The sequence below is a fragment of the Panthera pardus genome, unplaced genomic scaffold (genome assembly GCF_024362965.1).
Source record: "Panthera pardus isolate Hobbes unplaced genomic scaffold, ASM2436296v1 HiC_scaffold_9, whole genome shotgun sequence".
Lineage (NCBI taxonomy): Eukaryota > Metazoa > Chordata > Mammalia > Carnivora > Felidae > Panthera > Panthera pardus.
The window spans coordinates 8,182,496-8,201,888 of NW_026527024.1; the positions used below are offsets into that span (position 1 = coordinate 8,182,496).

The following is a 19,393-nucleotide window of genomic DNA, read 5'->3' on the forward strand; positions in this document are numbered from 1 at the left end:
TATTATTTCTAGGCATATGTCTTAAGGAAATTAAATTAAGGAGATCTAGTTTGAATAACAATATTATGCAACCCTAAAATGACGTTGTATAAGTGTGTGTGTTAACATGGACACATGGTGGTGTCTATCCTGAGGGTTGGCCTATTTGATGTCACGCTACTCAGTTCACTTATATCATTAAACTATGGAAGTGGGAAGTTACAGTATATTGTCCAAACGTTCTTGCAGCAAGGGTTCCATATATGACCTAAATTCTGCCGAGAAGGTTCAGCTGTGCCAAACTGGATCTGGAAGGGAGTGACGGAGATGTGTATACTGAAAGTCAATGGTGACTTTCTCTTGGTGGGAGAAGTCTCATGTATGCCATGTTTTTTTTTTTTTTTTCCACTCATCTGGATTTTCTAATTTTTCTTTCACAAATAGTAAAATAAATACACATCCATAGCACTAGAATGAGACCCATGAGTCTTAGATTATGGTCTTAGCTCTGCGGTAATATGGTACTAAGTCTTAGGCAACTTTGTCCATCCCCACGGTTCTCCATGGCTTCCTCAGCAGGTTACAGAGCATGGCCTAGATCATCTCCATTCCAACAACAGGACACTTTGTGTCCACGAAACACGCTGTAATCCCTTGTGTTATATAATCTGCAGTTCCTGTGCATGTAGTTGGTGCCAGATTCCACTAGCGCAGCAGAGAGCAGAACCAGAGCATTGCACTATCAAGAAGACTATGCTGAGGAGTTGGTAAGGAAGTGTGGAGATATAAGCAGCTGTGTCCACAGGCTTTAGTCATATTAATCAGTCAGAAGTCTTCAGCACGACTGCTTTCTCTTCTGTTAAAAAAAATGGAGTCTAATTTTAAAACAGAGAAGTGAGACGGTCAGGCACTGCTCTAGAGAGGCAGGTGCTAGCTACTTAATGATAGACTGTCAGGTCACCAGGATGCCTGTCCAACAGCTCTCCCACTCATTAAAGCACATGGTGTAAGCTCTCTCCAGAGGCACTAAATCCACATGTGCTTGCATGGCATAAGTGTTTTATGTGGTGTGTGTGTGTGTGAGTGTGTGTGTGTGTGTGTGTGTACCCGAACTCTTGATTTGAGAAAGTGTTTCCAACACTAAGCTGTTATCATAAAGCTGGACAGAGATTCAGTTAGTACCCTCAACACTAGAAGATGCCTTTCTCAAGAGGGTCTTTCTGATGCTTGACAATTTTCTCAAAATATCCACTCTCCTTTTTGGGAATGATGAAACAACAGTGTGTGGAGTTGATTCATCTTCATTGTGAAAACTAGATTTTTACAAATAATAATACCCAAGAGTTATTGAATGGATCTTCCATACCTAAAAATGTATCAAGTGCTATACCTAGTAATTTTTCAATGTTCATAACAAAATTTGAAGCAAGTAATATTATAACCTCTCTTTTCCAGATGAGAAGTACCTTGCCTGAGGTCAGCAAGTTACTAAATGGCAGAGCTAGATTCACTCCAGAACTGGAACAAGCCCTTCCTTGTCATGACCCTGCCCAGGCAGGGTGTAAAGGACACGTCCAGAGCCTCATGGGTTCCTTACAAAACTGTCTTTTCCCACAAAGGCACAGACAGCCTTTCTCCCAAGTGCTTCTGACATATCCTGCAAACAGCTCCCAGTAGAATGAATTTACCACTTCCTTCCTGGGAGAGATGGGAGCACTACCCCCCAGACCTCACTGGCCTGTTACCTCTCCATCTGCAGGTCACCAAGGATTTATCCCTTTGGTTCTATGTAACCTTAATCTGATAGACTTCCAAGCCCCCAACATGGTGAGTGATCTTGCTTTGCTTCTGACCACAAACCTTAGATGTTCTCTGGGCTCTCAGGCTCCTTCCGTACCCTGGTCAACATGCTTGCCTCCTCCAAGACCTCAAAGTCACATTTTTGCTGCTCTTCTCAGGATGCTGCCATGACCACTCCCATTATCATATGCAGGCAACACCTTTTATGATTTCACAAATGAAACACAAGCAATCAGACCAGAACCTTATCCTCCAATCCAGAAGCTGTCAAACCTGCCTATACCTTTGCCCATGTGTTTGGCTTTCTCTTGTCTCAGTGGATAAACTTAGTGCCCCATCTGAGGCCACGAGTCCTACCCACTTACTCAAGGACTGGGCCACACTCCCTCCCAAGTCTTTTAATCACTTTTTTTTCTTTTTTCCAGTTAATGGCACTACCCAGGAGCTCAAGCCAAAAATACTTCCCCAAATAAGGAAACCTTATTTCTTGTCCTGTGGTCTCCATCAGATCCTGGGGCCTGAGGCCTCAAAACCTATCTACCCCTGACGACTTCTCAGCAGCTCCACCTCCCTCTGCAGTCATACCTGCTGTGCCTCTGTCTAGATCATGAAGAAGCTTCTTGACCGCCCTTCATGCCCCACCTTCCCTGCAGTCTCCACCCCTACCCAGCTCCCAAGGCCACTTTCTCAGACAGGGGTTAGATCCTGTCTCTTCCCTGCCTAGGCCTCTAGGGGGTTCCCATTACATTTAGAATAAAAGCCAAACTCTTCACCAAAGCCCACCCTCCACCATTCTTCCTCTCTCTGCTTTGCTCACCTTGTCTCTGAGATGTAGTGCTTGCTTCTACACCAGTGCCATGACATGTACTATGTTTTCTACCTCAAAGCTTTCCCAGAAGATCTTCACATAGGTCATTCATTATTCAGTCCCCTCAGAAGTCTCAGTGTAACCTTTCCTGACCTCCCAAGCTCTTTCTCCTGACCCTACCGCACTACTTCACAGCACTTACTCCCATTCGAAATTCTGTTGTTATTTACTCCTCTACTGTTTGTCTTCTTCACTAGAATAAGACCTCCATAGGTAGGGACCAAGTCTATTTTGTTCACCATTGTATCTTCAGTGTGCACATAGTAGGTACTCAATAAATGTTTGTGTAAATTTATTAATCTGACACCAAAGCCTTGGTCTTCAGCACTATCCTCCACTTTTGATGTGGGGAAACCTCGAAGAGAAACCACAAATGGACATTTCCAAAGAGAAGTCCATGTACATTGGAGGATATCCACGTGCTAGACTTCTCTGTTCATTGGTAGCTATTTTTTCAGTCAAGAGACAAGGTCAAAGTAAAATATATATGTATTTAAAACCTGCTTATCCTGAAAGTTACAAAGCTTAGAGTAATTTTCTTTCTCTTTGACATACAGACAGCTGATTTTGCAGCTGATGTAGGCTGATAATAACTTAAAAGTAAATTATCCTGGCATTAGTTCTTTAATTTTGTTTAGTAAAAATATTTATATTTTCCAACACGTTTCGGATTAGAAATTCAACAAAAGACATCAACAAATTAGAATTCATGTATATACTGGATTTTTCAGAATCTACCCCATGTTAGAACACAAAGTGCCCATGTCTAAAATATTGTACCAAGGGGTGATGCTCCTGGGACTTTGTTTACAAGGCCCAGCATCATTTCTGGGCCTAGTTGAAATAAATCTTGACTATGTATTCTTAATTTTTATGGGCTTTAAAGTATTGTTATGAGTTGTTTGAGGGAAAATGACAGAATTATAGTTATTGGGCAACATTGACAGACTGTGTCTTTATGTAAGTGAATTTTCCCAGATGCTAAAGCATATTTTTACTCATTATATACATGCAAGCCTTTTAAATCAGAGAATACTGACGACATTTTGGACTTTCCTTTATGACTCATGAATATTCAATGTTGCACTGATCTGACCTTCCTGGATCTGAGAGGCTTGATTGAAATTACCCAAGAGAGAGGTGTTGTCCATGCAGGCAACATAACTTCGCTCTGACTGCATCTTCAAGTGGCCTCTTCTCCCCATGTGTATCTGCATACTGGCCTCTTCTTGACTGAATCAAGGGCCTCCCCTAACCCAATATGGCCTCATCTCAACTTACATCCTAATTGTATCTGCAAAGAGCCTATTTTCGAATAATATCACATTCACAGATTCAATGTGGATATGAATTTTGGGAGGACATTATTCAATATAGTACACTAATAAATATAAGAAATAATGGCTGATATTATATCAGGTCTCACATATCCTGCTGTTGATTTAAAGAAATCAGGTGAAGTCAAGCCTACCATAAATATCTGCTCCTCTACTCACCCATTTTCCTAAAAGCATGAGATTATACAGTATATATATAATTGTATGTATATATATATATATATATATATATATATATTGCAATAAGCCATTGAGTGCTGATAAGATGCCAAGTTAACTAACTTTTTAGTGTAATTGTAGGTGAGACTCTTTCCATCGACACAGTCACTGCAGCAAGACTTAATGGAGGGGAAGAGCTTAGCTAGAATATTTGCCAAGACAAGAAACATGGGGGGAGGCTGGGAGAACTTAGATCCTGGGGAAACAGAGACTAAAGGGGACATAGTAAAGTCCAAAGGAAAACACTATCAACTTTAGAGTTTTGCTCAAGGTGGACCCAGAGACAAGAGTGTATAAAATGACCCAGAGAGAAGAGGTTAGAGATCTAATACCCACACTTTGTCAAACTCTTGAAGGGTGTAGAAGAACTGTCATTCCCAGGATGGGCACTTTTTCCCAATGAACTGGGGCAGCAGGAGAGTCTGAGGGGGCAGGAGCATTTGTTCACTCAGCTGGTGCTGCTGAACACCTCCCCTGTGCTCCCCATCTCCACTGCTATGAGAGACACAAGGTCCTGATGACATTGAGACAATGGTGGTGGTCACAGGAACCACTTACTGGGAATTTACTAAATGCTCAACACTATACTAGGCACCTTATGCACATTAATTATCTCATTTGCTTTAATCCCCACAACCACATTATGAAGTTGAATTCATTATTATTTCACCATTTTATAGATAAGGAAGCTAAGATTTAAATAGGAGTGATTTATCTAAAATTAGTTTCTGGTGAAAAGCTAGAATCCAGGTCTGTACTTCTCTGAAGCTTAATGATCTTATACATAGAAGATCAGAGAAAATTGAAATACTCTATAATGAGAGATACTTTTTAACTCTACTGTTGTCTTCTGACTTACCAGAAGTCTTATGATTGAAATATAAGGACTGTCTTGACCTCCTTGCAAATTACCAACTGGATAGACAAAGGTCAGATGCTAGATGGTCCCAAGGTCCCCCTGACTCTGTAATATTGTGAATTACTCTAAATAACAGATATCTTCCCATCTTTTACTTCAAAAGGAAAAAAAAGTCTTCATGTTATGTTCAAATCATTGATTCCTGATGGCATGGGCTATTTTCTCCCAACTGACTTTCCTTTTGATGGCTATGTACAGAAAAATTATATATAACCAAAACCAGGAGTTCAGCCACCAATAATAAGATCCTACATTTGAATAGCATGTATATATTTTAAAATACATTGTAGTAAACATATGAGCATCCCATTTCCTAAACTCTAGGTGGTATAAATAAAAGCTTTTGACATGATCAGAAACTTTGGGAACTCGATGAGACTATGCCACTCCATAAAACTGTATACTATTCCAGAAACTGCAGGGGTAACTGATGATTCAGTAAGTGTAGCTCCTTCCCTCAAATAGTTTATGATCTTATTGATGAATACATATAGAAGAAAGCCAGAAAGCAATAATTAACAAATGAGCTCCATGGTAAAGTCTGTGGAGATTGTCCTAGGCCAAGCTCTCCCAGAAGCACAACCTGAGACAGAAAGTTGCTTGTAAGCAAGATATTTGGGATAGTTCCTAGGAAGCCGCCATAGGGGAATGGCAAAGTGAAAAGTGGAAGGAAAATAGAAGATAAAAAGAAAAAAGGAAACTAATAGGGAAAAAGGGGAAAAAGAAGGAAATAAAATAAACCACTCTGTGTTCAACTGGGACTCAAGCTTTTGGGGGGGGAGGTACTTTGGTAGAGGGTGTGGAGCCTGCTCCCAAGTACCCCAGCCAAGGTGCTGCCGCTGGAGCATTTATACACCGTCTCATGTCACTATGGGTGTAGGGCTGCTTCCAAGACTTCTGACATGCTCCTAGGGTTGTCAGGTGGATTCCAGAAGCCAAACAAAGGCTTTGGGAGCAAATACCCACAGTGAGGAAATCTATTAGTGTTTATTAGCCCATTTCCCAATATTTCTACCCTGGAAAACGTTTTCCTCATATAACCCAGTAACGTTTTAAAGAATTCAGGGGTGGGAGATGCTGGACTAGAGTTATCTCAATATTCCAGATCTATAGTTACACAGGTGTCTACTTGTAAATCCAAAAGCTAAAGAAGAAAAAAGGAGGGTGGGGGCAATTAGTGTCAATAAAATGGGAAGAGCACATGACATATTGGGGTGAGCTGGTGCCTCATTTCATGTCAACAAGACAGGGTTCCAAGATGGATTGAAAAGATTCAAGGCAAAGACAAATACACATATTTCTTTTTAGTACCTTTACTTTTTCCCTTAAAAATTTTAAGGAAAACCAAAAGGATTTCCATACAGTCAACACCTTTCAATCTGTTGAGGCCAAAATAAATGGCAGTGGCCTCTGAGGAGGGCCACATATTGTGTAAGGGCACAGCACTCTGTAAGGAAGATGGAGCAGAGAGACTCTAAGTGGGCCCTTTGTGCCCACTGTGTAGTTTCCCCTGTGTAATCCCCTTCTCCTGAATGGGAGCAGGACCTGGGACTTGCTTCCAATGCACAGAATACAGCAAAGGTGATGGCTGCACTGCTCTGGCTATGAGGAAGTAAGTGGCCATGCGGAGGAGCCCTATGTGGCAGGGAATTAAGGCTAACAGCCATAAGAAACTGAGGTCCTGAGTCCAACAGGTCCCAAGGAACAGAATCTGACGAATAATCCAATGAACTAGAAAGCAGATCCTTCTCTAGTCAAGCTTTCCGATAAGATCACAGCCCTGGCCAACACCTGATCATAGTCTCATGAGAGACCCAGAAGCTTAGGACCCAGGCAAGTCACACAGAAACTCCTGTGAGACAATAAATTTAAGTTGTTTTAAACTGGTGAGTTTACACAAAGTTGTTACACAGCAGTAGATAACTAATACTAAGGGAATGATTTATCCATTTTGGGGAGAAAAGCATCACTACTTGGATTCAGGGTGCCCGGAACAATTTACCAAAATAGTGTTTGTTGAAAGAAAGGAAACATTCTCCTTGTATAGCCTTATTTGTATCCAACATGAGGAAGATGATCATGGCACAACATCTGGTTGAGCCAGGAACTCTGTCTTGACTAGGTTTGCTTGAGCCAAAGCCATCTAAAGCTAGCTTAGATAAACTTTGTATTAAACCAAAATACTATCTTTTTCAACTGCAGATACTCTCTTAAAAAAAATCATTAAACATACCTTTGTGCCCAGATAGACCCTCTATTCCCAATCTTCTCCATTTTCCTTTTCTTTTCTCCAAGTGGGGGATATGAGTAATATAGAATTTGATATTCTGGTGATTGTTGGATTTTGTAATCTGTTTCTTCATCACAGGCTCAAAACCACAATCTAAACAGGATTGTTCCTTGCTGAGCTTGTGTGTTCAAGGATGAGAGATAACTGTTCATATTTGTTATTTTTTAAAGGAGTTAGCATGTTTGCTTTCCTGGGTCGGGGCAATTCTTTAAGGAGAGTATAGCCCAGGGCTAAAGTAAAACATTGACCAGAACTTATTTAAATAACTTTAACTCCAAATATATTCCTGCAGGGGGTAGTGAAGACAATTGGCAGTTTTTAAGTAATACAAAGCTTTCTCAAAATACACAATTTGCTCTTGGTTTCTTTCTAGCAAAGTTTAAGAAGATACCTAAATCCTTCCTCTTAATCTAATAATAATTTTATAAAATATCAACAAATTTCCTTAATTTACATGGATCCACATAGCTGTAAAGAACATAACTGTAATCTTATCAACCAAAATAATCTCTTTTATCATTACTTCTACTCATTTATGTGCCAATGAAATAAGACTCAACATTCAGAGATATCATAAAGTATATCTTTTAAAACATTTATCATGACCAGTGTTACATGCATTTTGTGATTTAAAAATTTGTAATACTTTTTTCACAAAACTAACTGCTGTGCCCTCTCCCAGAGCTGAGAAAAGAGTGTACGGCTTTGTAAAGTGAAAAAAAAAAAAAAAAAATGACAAACCCTTGTAAAGCAAAGCAGCAATAAAATGAGAGAGCAGTGACTGTGGTCCCCTGAGCAAACCTTTTATGGGACCATGAAAATTTAACAAGGCACATTAGAGAATGCATTTTCACTCAGCAAAGGATATGCTGTTATTTTCAAAAATTATCTTTAAATAATAAATTGCCTAATTATGGACAATATAACTCAATTCATAAAATGTCTATTTATGCACTGCTTTTCAAAAGCACACTAAGAAATGAGCTAAGAAACAAATGTCCTGCATTAAAATAACTGAATAATGCTCAAACTAAAATTGCCCTTGATGATTATGAACATTCCTATTTAATTTAATAGGACTTACAGATAATTCTGTGTTAAGGAACACTTCAAATTAGTCACTTAAGTCGCTTAGTTTTTAAAATTTTTAAAAATGTTTTTATTCATTTTTGAGAGACAGAGCACTAGCGGGGGGTTGGGGGCGGCGAGAGTGAGGGAGACACAGAATCCAAAGCAAGTTCCAGGCTTGAGCTTGTCAAGCACAGAGCCCGATGTGGGACTTGAACTCACAAATCGTGAGATCATGACCTGCGTTCAACCGACTAAGCTACCCAGGCACCCCGAGTTTGCTTATTTTATAATGGAAAGCATGATTTTCTCTGGTTTTGTGTTGACTTACATCTAGATTTAATAAATGTGATTACATCCTTGGGGGAAAGTATGGTATGTCAGAGGGGACACTTAATTGAGTAATCAGCCTGAATCCCAGTTAGCAGGTATCAGTGATATCTGAATGTCTTAAGAGAGGACAAATATTATACCTAGTACATCCTGAACATTCATCAAATAGTGTTGGTTCCCTGATGCTGTGAAATGGAGAATTTGGTGGTCCTCAGAGTGTGAATTCATATTGTTGAGGTATGTAAGGACTTTCTTTGGACATGGGTAGTTTTAAGAGACCTACTTTCTAGCTTCTCAACTTCTGTACGTTCTTTCTCATAAAAAGATATATGATTTTGGATGCAACTTTGGTTTAAGTGCAGACGCTTCACACCAAGGACCAATTTAGAACATGAGTAGTGGTCCAGGAAAGTGACTTGGATGACTAAATATTAATTTCAATTGGTATACAGTAATTGATCGATAAAAACTGTATTACCTTAGGATAAAACTCTGTGGAAATGTAAATAAGATTTCAAAAGGAATGAGGCTTCATGTAAACTTTGCGTCTGTTAAAGTGGAACTTGTTCATGTGTTTAAATGGATGATGGATATCACGCTGCTAGTGTATTTAGATTTCATTGGTAACACTTAAAAGAGTAGTGTTGTAGCTTCAGCATTTGAAATGTCAGTGTTTACAAAATGTTGGAAATTATATCCTGTATGTGCAGTTATAATAAATTTTGCTGTCCATTTAAAACTATGCAAGAGAGTGCATAATTTTAGGTATTTTTCTTCTGATATAAACAAGCAAAATGTTTGAATCTTGCTAGTTTTATGTGTGATTTAGTGTGTTGTTACAATAAACATCCTAGAGTGACATCATCAAAAATGGTAGCTCCAAAAACCCTCTTTTCCATAAAGGAAACAAACACTGGCACAAACTGTGGAATCACCAAAGGACTAAAAATTAACCAAAGGCTTGCAAATATCTGGAGGGCTGTCAATGAATAATTGGCTGAATCTCATGAAAAACAACAGGCTCTGTTTTACTTATCCTAGTCCAGCTACATGGTAGCCTCACAAACTAACAACCTGCCTTCACAATAAGAACCAGCAACCTGCAATCCGCTAGAGCCAAGAAACAGCTGGAGCTCGATCAGTCTCTGGGGAGAATTGTCATTATTTGACCTCCTGTCTGGAGGCTCTCTGGAGGACCCTAACTTGCAAAACTGTCTATCTTTGAGCTGGCTAGGAGCTTGACCAGCCTGAAAGCCTTTTCCCCAGGGGCACTTGTTGAAAACAATCACAGCCATTTTTTTTTTTAATGCACAGCTGCCTGAGGCAGTGGATAACAGCTCCCAAACTGTAGGCTGACCAGAAAGCATAAAAGGAAAGCTGGATAATGAGAGGCCTGCAGGAACTTTGTAAAGTTCTGACACCCCTAGGCTATGTGCATGCTCAGGAAAGACAAGAGATAACCCTCAGCTCTCACCTCCCATTGACCTTGAGACTCTGAACAAGCAAGAAGTGAAGCCAAAGCAGAGTTGTCAACTGCCTGGCTGATTGTTGAGGGTGTGCCCTAGCATTCATATAGAATCCTTTAGCAAAGCCTGGGAGACTTAGTGGTTCCAGGTGTTTAAGGAAATTGGATCAATCATTATCTGTCCATAAACTGACTGAACAGAGACTTCAGTGGGCACACATGACAAAGAAAACAGACTTCACAAAATTGGTGCAGAAAAGGCAATAAAAAAGCAAGCAAGAGGCACCTGGGTGCCTCAGTCTGTTGTAAGTGTCCGACTTTGGCTCAGGTCATGTTTTCATGGTTCATGGGTTCGGGCCCCACATCAGGCTTCTGTGCTGACAGTTCAGAGCCTGGAGCCCACTTCAGATTCTGTGTCTCCGGCTCTCTCTGCCCCTCTCCCACTTGTGCTCTGTCTCTGTCTCTGTCTCTCTCTCAAAAATAAATAAACATTAAAACAATAAAAGCAATCAAATACAACAACAACTACTACAAAAAGCAAAAGCAACAGACCCTGGAGACGGGGGTGAACCTGATTCCATGTTGTTTCCATGTTGTATTATTTACAATATCATTTTTCAAAAAGAAATTATAATGAGTGCAAAGAAACAAGAAAGCATTGGCCATATACAGGGAGGAAAAAGCAACCAGTAGAAACTCCTTGAGGAAGCCCACATAATAGACATAATAGCCAAAGACTTCAAATCAGATATTTTGAATATATTCAAAGAAACAGAAAACCATGCCAAAATAACTGATGGAAAGTGAGAATGTCTCACTAAATAGAGTACCAATAAGAGGTTCAAATTGTGAGTATATTTTTAAAATCCTCAAATAGAAATTCTGGAGTTAAGAAGTACAGTAACTGAAATGAAAAGTAATAAACATCCTACAGAAAATCCTTTCAGCTTATTGCTGCTGGGTCTCAATCATCACCAGCTAGTAATTCATTTACTGTGATACACTCACTTGTTTAAGTGTAAATATCCTCAGAAGCTTAAGCTACCCTTCAATCCTGCCAGTCTTCTCATGAATTGGTTCCCTGTGGCTGTCAGAGACTGGTTTCTCTAGAGCTCAGGACCTTGGTTGGCTGGGGTGGGTGTGGAGGAAGGGCAAGGGAGAGCTTATGGCCAACTCTTGGCATTACTCGGCAAGGACATGTGAGTGGCCCATACAAAGGACTCTGGGTTTTGACATTTTAGCCATAATAGGTTCTACCCTCATGCCTAATGCTTCAGGAAAAAGAAGTCACATAATAAAAACCTGCAGACAATAGATAAATGGAGCTGTAAAATGGGAAATAACTTCAAAGAATCAGCATTGTAACCTGATGGAGAAGGGACAAGTTTGACAGAAGCTAGGGTAATTAGATCTTGAGAGCTCAAGTTTAACTCCGTTATTATAAAGTAAACACAACAAGAGCAAACATTTGTACCAAGCCTTCGTTCTCAAACATAAAATAAAACAAATATTTAAAGTTCCCAGTGGGTGTGCTATATATAGCCAGGGAAAAGTAGGCTCGGGTCAGAGATCCAAGAGTAAACAAGAAGGTATCTCAGGAGTCTGACCTTCTCATTTCCTCCCATAATCTCTTAAAATTTCTAAGCACTACAGACCGAGAGAGCAGAATAAAATCAGTAAAATGTTTCCAGGAATAAAAACCAAAGATAAGCCCTGAGGAATACCTGTGGTCTAATTTAACTTCACGTTTGAAAACTTCTTGCTAAAAGGTGGTAGAGTGTGGAGGTGAAATATTGGCCCAATGCTGTTAGCCATGTGATGTAGACAAGCTACTCAGTGTTTCTGGCCCTCTATTTGCCATCTGTAAAATAGGAATAAGACTTGCTAATCCCAAGGTTCTTAAGAAATAAGAACTCAGGCAATAACTTAGTTAAAAAGAACTTAGACCAGAGCCTGGCATAAAATGTGTACTCAAGCGTTGGTTAACTGTTATTACTGCTATCAAATAGCATTTCCATCACTTCTGCTTGAGTGACTGAAATATGCAACCCTGAGATCTACAGCTCTAGCACGGAAGCATTTGTTTCAAGAATTTCCCTTTTAAAATGTAAATAAGTTTAGGAGGTGATAATGTATCAGACAGCTTCAATTAGTAATACCTTAATATTTTTAACAGCCAGAAATTTGATCTCCAATTATTTAGCCAAAAACTGAGCCCTGGAAAAATTACATACGAGGCCAATACATTTTTATTGGCGGGGGGGGGGGGGGGGGGGGAGGGGATTTGTTTTGAGTATCAGAAGCTACCTTAGGAGAGGGGACTAGATTGTGATTCCTTGGACAGTCGGGGACCAATGTGGGAATACAAGATACAGGATATGGGAATGGAACAGGTTTAAAATCAGGGCATGGAGAAAGAGGGAGCATACTACAGAGATGGATCCCTCTGTGGCTCCACAAGTCCAAGGTCTATTTGGAACAAATCTTGCATAAAATGAAACTTGGGTTTTTAATGAAACTGAAGATTCACAGAACCATGTGTCCAGAGGGCGAAAGAAATTGCACAAAGTAAGCGGTCAGGGCTCCAGAAGAAGGAACCAGATAAACAGCCACATCTCAGAAAACTGATATTTATTAATGCTCACTCTGGCACCCAGGAAAGATTTCTGATAGGTGAGGACAATTGGAAATTGACAGGATCTGATGGAGAAACATAGTAACAAGTCTAGGGGCATAAAGACAGGATGGATGCTGGATGGGTAAGGTAAGCTGCCAGAAGCCAAGTATACCTGTGCATATTTTTGCCTAGGGCTGACCCAGGCAGCAAGTACCCATTGCTGTGTAGAGGAAGAAGGGAAATACGTTCTCTCTGAAAATAGACACAGGCAGGGGCGCCTGGGTGCCCCAATCGTTTAAGTGGCCGACTTTGGCTCAGGTCATGATCTTGCAGTATGTGAGTTCAAACCTGTGTCAGGTTGTGTGCCGACAGCTCAGAGCCTGGAGCCTACTTTGAATTCTGTGTCTCCCTTTCTCTCTGCCCTTCCCCCACTCACACACACTTTCTCTCTCTCTCTCTCTCTCTCTCAAAAATAAATAAAAGTTAAGAAAAAAAAGATAGGCAGCTTTCTACAGCAGACTGTGATGGAAAGAGTCAAGAGGCCCAATTCTGAGTTCTAGTCTTGGCTCACTCACTAATCAGATTTTAGCCCTGTACATTGATGTTATCTTTTTGTGAATCGGCAACTTCATCTATCAAATGAAGAGACTGGGTTGTTAGTTACCAACTACAGAGGTATCATGAACACTTTTCAGATCTGGTGAAAATTATGGACACCACCCTTAGAAAAACGCATGCATCTATATACACATACAAGCTTGGGTGCAGTCAAGCTAGATAACCAACCAGTAATACTGAATGAGTCTCCTTCCAAGGACATCCTTCCAAAGGTCTCATTTGTCTCTCCACAAGACCCTGAAGACTCTTCCATCCTAAACGTCCGTGGTTTTCATTTACCATGACAGAAGGAAACATTTCTTTAAAATAAATTTTTTTTTTAATTTTTTTTAAATGTTTATTTATTTTTGAGACAGAGAGAGACAGAGCATGAACGGGGGAGGGGCAGAGAGAGAGGGAGACACAAAATCGGAAGCAGGCTCCAGGCTCTGAGCCATCAGCCCAGAGCCCAACGCGGGGCTCGAACTCACCGACCCTGAGATCGTGACCCGGGCTGAAGTCGGATGCTTAACCGACTGAGCCACCCAGGCGCCCCTAAAATAAATTTTTTTTAACGTTTATTTATTACTGAGAGACAGAGAGAGACAGAGCATGAGCATGGGAGGGACAGAGAGAGGGGGAGACAGAATATGAAGCAGGTTCCAAGCTCTGAGCTGTCAGCACAGAGCCTGACACGGGGCTCAAACTCAGAAACCAAGAGATCATGACCTGACCGAAGTAGGATGCTTAACTGACTGAGCCACCCAGGTGCCCCGGGAAACATTTCTGTATTTGGAAGATTTTGTTGTCTCATCTCCCAAAGAATTGTAGTTATTAGGCTAAAGAGAACCTTTTGCTTATACCTAACGTTGTCTTCAAATGATCTCTCCCTGCTGCCTGACTTTAATCAGCATATAATTTTACTCCCTGGATACTGTAAAGTGTGTCAATATATGTTGTTCCACCTGGCATACGTGCTTAATATTTAATCATCAAAGGATAATGTTCCAAAAATGTTCCTTTGTGTCCATTTTTAAATAAAACATTAGAAATATTAAGCATCACTATGAAAGTCAATTAACTTAGATCCATAACTGATACCATGTAATACACTATATTAATGAATTATCTGACTTCCACATAAAAATACTGAAATAACAGGATTGTTCCATCTGAAGTAAGAACTATTCCAGACTATGGAAGAAATGGAATTTATCATCATAGAAAAGGAGAATGTTTTCAGAGACACAGGAATTAAATGAAATTTAGTAAATGAAGTTTGAAAAGAAGGCTACAAAATTAGAAAAATCATAGATGATAAATTTAACTGACAAAAGTCTAATCTCAAATATAGAAAACTTAGATCAGTCAGAAGCATGGAAATACAACCTATTCCTGAAGAAACAGCCAAGAACTCTCACAGGAAGACAGAGCTGGAGCTCATACATCACAGTCCTGATGTTGGGCACATGTGAAGGTAGGTGGCTAGCTGGCTGGCTTGCCCCTCCTTCCTCACCACTAAGGTGGCCACATAATTATCCCCTAAACTGGGACGCTTGTAACAGTGACAGGGTAGATAACAAATTATCAGAATTTTAAACAGAATTATCCCAATGAAAACATGATTGATGGCCATCCATGTGGCCCAGACACATTCTTGAGACCGTGCACTCCTTGAAGTGTGACCCTATTACAGAATGTTTCTCCCTGCCAGGGGAGAAAATCAGTATGCTCCTCAGCCAGAGCCTCAAATTTGCAGCCTTCCTAGGGAGGATAAAGAAATAGAAATTAGAGGAACTGTAAGTTACCATTAATGATTCCAAAACTAGCAACTATAAATAAGAATAACAGAAAATGTTGGTGAGGGTGGAGAAAGCATTGTACATTTTTGGTAACACCAGCAATGTTTCTGAACAGCAATTTAGTACTATGTGAAATGAAACTGGTTTTCTCATTTGATCTGTATTACACATCCAAAATCAATTCAAAAGAACCAAAATAGAGTTGAGTATAATTTATGAGCAAAAACTTAAAATTTCAATGTCTAATAGTAAAGGAATACTAAGAAAGTTACCATTACATGAACCCAATCAATGATTAAATAGCCAAGTATAGTAATAAGGATATAAGCTTTATATGAGATAATGTTAAGCAGAAAAAATCATTGTAAAATACAGTAATTATACATGCACATCATTATTGTTCAGTAATGATCTGAAGGCAATATGGGGTGAGGGAAATAGAGTTCATTATGTTTTTTCCCTCCAAAGATATTTAGATTCAAATTTTGTACAAACAAACAAAAACCAAGCTATAACAACTTTGAATGGAGCAAATAATGATTGCCTTTAACTTGCTCACCCCTTTTCAGCCATTAAGCTGCATTAACTACATAAAGCTTTATAAATGACATAAAACCTTACTTGTTACATTTCTTTGTAAATCCCCCAGTGCTTGAAGAGTACCAGTCACCTGGTCTGTACTTAATAAATACCGATTGAATGACTGAATGGAAGGAAGGAAAGTAGAAAGGAGTGAGAGGTGCTTGGGTGGCTCAGTCAGTTAAGTGGTTAAGTGACTAGCTCTTGATTTCAGCTCAGATCATTTGCTTGTGATGAGGCCTGAAGACAAAGCCTGCTTGGGGTTCTCTCTCTCTCTCTCTCTCTCTGCCCCTCCCCCACTAGCTCTTTGTCTCTCTCTCTCTCTCTCTCTCTCTCTCTCAAAATAAATAAATTAATGTTTAAAAAAAGAAAAAAAGAGAAAAGGGCAACAGAGGAACTGAGGGAGGGAGAAAAATGAAAAAAAAGGAGGAAGGAGGGTGGGAAGGGAGGAAGGAGTAACCTTTATATTTATAGAAAGTAAAGAGAAACAAATGTCCATTAGCAAAATCATTGCTAAGTCTAACTAAAGCCCTCTTCTTCCCTGTCAGCTTTCCCAAATTAGTTAACATTTGAATCTCTGAGGTTCTATTATTTTGAAGGTTGGTGCAGAAAGTTATTTAAGAAATCATTTTATGCATCAAAAGACTATTAACATAACAATACATCCACATTAAGGTCATTTTATGAAATGTATTGCTTTAATCTTATTTAGCATAAAAATTCTGGATTTAGAGTTTCCTGATTCTCCCCGTTCCTGCACTAGATGGCTAAATATCTACCTCAGCCCCAAAGCAAATTCTAATCTGAGAATTTGGGAGCATTCTTTTTTTTTTTTTTTTTTTTTTTTTTAGTCCTGTTTCCAGAGTATGGTACAACCATCTTTCAGGCCAACATGTCCCTAAGGAGAAGAGCCTTCCTTGTGGTTCACTTGGCAATAGTTGATTGCTTCAGTTTTTTGGGTCAGGCTTGTATGTTCTGTTAATTTGGACTGATGCATCCTGAGGCAATAGAGCATTTTCAAACTTAAAAATATAAATTCAAGGACAGGAAAAATGTAGAGAGAAGAGGAAGATTTGTGTCTGTTCTCCATAGAAACTGCCAGTTTTTTCAGTTGTGGGCAAGATTGTTGGGCAACTCACAGGAATTTTTACCAGGGAGCTGGAAATAGGGATGGGCTGCAGAAATAGTGCAGGATAATAATACACAACTATCTTTTAAAAGAAATGTTGGTCCTGAGTAGGATTCTTCTCTATATTGTAAGTGACACCTTTACATGTCTTTTTATCTGTCCATTGCAATCATTACAACTTCTTGTCTATGGTGGGATTCTTCTTATTCTGGAAGGTCTCAAGTCATCTGAGAGCAGGAACAGCACATAGTCATTTTCCTTATATCCCCTGTAAGTTATAAAATAACATACAGACAGATTTCTCTCTGTAATGCTCATGCAGTATTCCCCTTCATCATCCAAACACATTTCTGCCTCTTGGGTTGAACATCAATCTGGCTTGTGTTTAGGAAGTATGTTGCATATTCTTAACAATTACCTTTAAACACCTGACTATAACTAGCCCAACGAGATACCTTATGGGGGCAAGGGCAAAACAGCAGATTATCACCCTCATTTTGTTTTTCCTTGGGCACATACACATGTTATTTTTATTTTTGCTTTGCCCTGTTGAATGCATGAAAGTCAGATGTATGTATGATGTGACTCGACTGTGTACCTTACAAAGTAAAACCTTGGTTTGCGAGCACAATTCATTCCAGAAACATGCTTGTAATCTAAAGCACTTGTATATCAAAGCAAATTTCAAGAGCCATTGGCTCAGTTGTGATCATGTGACATTCAGCATCACAATACTACTTGTACTGTAAGACATCACTCGTTTATCAAGTTAAAATTTATTAGAAATGTTTGATTGTCTTTTGGAACATTTGCAGACCAAGTTACTTGCAATCCAAGGTTTTACTCTCCTTGCATCTCCATGACCTTATGTTACTCTTGCCAAGTGACTGCACTATGTGGCTGAGAGAAAGTGTGTAAAGGAGAGAAGGCTGAGGGGGCCCACAAGTCTTGGCAGGAGGGCAGAAAGGAACCCACTGTGGAGGCAGAAGAAGAGTTGCTAGACAGGCAGAAGGAAAAACAAGAGAGAGAGGTGTCCCAGACCCAAAAGGAGAAGGCATTTGATGGAGGTGTCCACTAGCACCAAGTGCTGTAGGGAAGTCAGTCATGATAAAGTGCAAAGGAGCCACCAGACTGTATGTCTCTTGGGACCCAGTGGTTCACTGTCCTCCTTTCCTCTTGTATACAGTTCTTAAGCAAACACTAACTCTATTGTTGCAATAAGACATGAAGTTCAATAAACTTTGAAGGGAAAGAAAAAAATGGTAAATTTACTAGTTTTTTTTCTGAATTCTTTTTCTTGATAGTAGCACATAAACATGCCCTGGCCATTGATTTAATGACTGACCAGAAGGAGTGTCAGGCATTCTGACACTGACCTTGGTTCAGGGTTGTCTGGCCTGCAGCTTACCTGTCTGTCTCTGGTCCTGAGAGAAGTCCCTTCATTTCTTGACTTTTAGAGAAGTCAGTCTTTTTTGTTGCTTGTTTGAAAATGACAGGAAAGCAAACAATGAAGATAAGCACAAACAGACCTACTGATTCTTTCCAAAAGAGTCATTAAGAAGCTACACACATTTTTTATTCTCCTGTCTGTCTTTCTGCCTTTTTGTTGTTGTACTTCTTGACTTGGAAGCTCTATGAGGAAAGACTCATAATGTATGTTTTGTGGTTCAGCATCAAGCTTCATGTCTGAGACACAGAAAGTGAGCTGTTCAATGAAAACATAAGGCTGGAGCTAAGAAAGAGGTGGGAAACATGTGGTCTGCCTATAAGGGAGGTAATATAATGGTTACATTTTTTTTTAAGTAGGGTTCATGCACAGCATGGAGCCCAACATGGGGCTGAACTCACTACTCTGAGATCGAGACCAGAGCTGAGATCAAGAGTTGGACACTTAACTGATTGAGCCACTCCAAACCCTAAAGATTACATTTTTTGATCAGAGTGTTTCAAGCTTGAATCCAATGCACTTGACACATAGACTACCATGTCACACAAAAACCACCGTATTAAGTTATGAAAGGAAGCAACCAAGTCACCGCAATTAGTCAGATAGCGATTACCTGTTAACTTTGCCTTACTATATTAGAACCTATTATTAAAGTTAAAAAATTTTTTTTTAATGTTTATTATATTTGAGATAGAGAGAGACAGAGAGCTAGCAGGGAAGGGGCAGAGAGAGAGGGAGACACAAAATCAGAAGCAGGCTCCAGGCTCTGAGCTGTCAGCAAAGAGCCCTATGCAAAGTAAATGCACAAAGCTGTCGAGCACAGAGCTCGAACTCACAGACTGCAAGATCATGACCTGAGCTGTAGTCGGCCGCCCAACCAACTGAACCACCCAGGCGCCCCTTAAAGGTTTTTAAAAAGGGATTTTAATATAAAAAATGCCTGT

General features: G+C 39.8%; 1 long non-coding RNA gene across 1 annotated transcript; it reads right to left on the bottom strand.

The window, feature by feature from the left end:
• Window positions 1-448: 448 nt before the first annotated feature.
• On the bottom strand, window positions 449-1,928 carry LOC109252348 (uncharacterized). Its single transcript, XR_002073952.2, has 2 exons — window positions 1,840-1,928; window positions 449-835 (listed from the first exon to the last, which is right to left on the bottom strand). It is a non-coding gene; the product is annotated as an uncharacterized LOC109252348 (long non-coding RNA).
• Window positions 1,929-19,393: the final 17,465 nt, after the last annotated feature.